Below are 813 nucleotides of genomic sequence, written 5' to 3'. Positions count from 1 at the left end.
AACGATGAATATGCTGTAGTACTTAAAGGAAGAAGAAATTCCCAGATTGAGATTAACTAAAGTACACTGGAATAACTATTATATTGAACTATTTTATTTATTCAAAGTGTTTCTGTGTTAACAGCTTTCAAATTCATTTCAGTTCATTAATAAGAACATTTATAAAGAATTACTATGTGCATGGCACCATGCTAGGTCCTTGGGATACAAAGAGGAAAGTTTTTTAAAAAATCCTAAAAAAAAAAAGATACACAGAATATCTTGTGGGATTTCCCAGAACATTTTGTGGTCAAGTTCTACCATTACTTCTCAGAACATTTTATACAAGTTGTACTATGTAATTTCCCTGAAATTACTGATCATCATTTCAACTTCTCCATAATCATATGATTTACAGCAAAGCAAGGCCTAGCTCACAAAATGGAAGAAAGACAACCACAAAATGGAGTTAGATTTGGATTCTACAGCAACGTGGAATGTAATGTCTTTTCTTTCTTAAAGAATAAGAATGTAAATATAGGGGCAGCTAGGTGGCGCAGTAGATAAAGAGCTTGGAGTCAGGAGGACCTGAGTTCCAATGTGATCTCAGACACATGACACTCACTAGCTGTATGACTCTGGGCAAGTCACTTAACCCCAACTGCCTCACAAAAAAAAAAAAAGTAAATGCAATATTGTTGTCCTTGAAATTCATTTTAACAACTGAGCTAAAATAACTTGAAAATCAGTCTTCACATTATGGAATGACTGACTTGGATAGACTTGGTTCTTCTCAGCAATGCAAGAATCTAAGACAACTCCAAAAGACTCGCA

The sequence above is a fragment of the Vombatus ursinus genome, unplaced genomic scaffold, assembly GCF_900497805.2.
Source record: "Vombatus ursinus unplaced genomic scaffold, bare-nosed wombat genome assembly UNPS02014820.1, whole genome shotgun sequence".
Lineage (NCBI taxonomy): Eukaryota > Metazoa > Chordata > Mammalia > Diprotodontia > Vombatidae > Vombatus > Vombatus ursinus.
The sequence above is the reverse complement of the archived record's forward strand: the minus strand, read 5'-3'. Positions refer to the sequence as shown.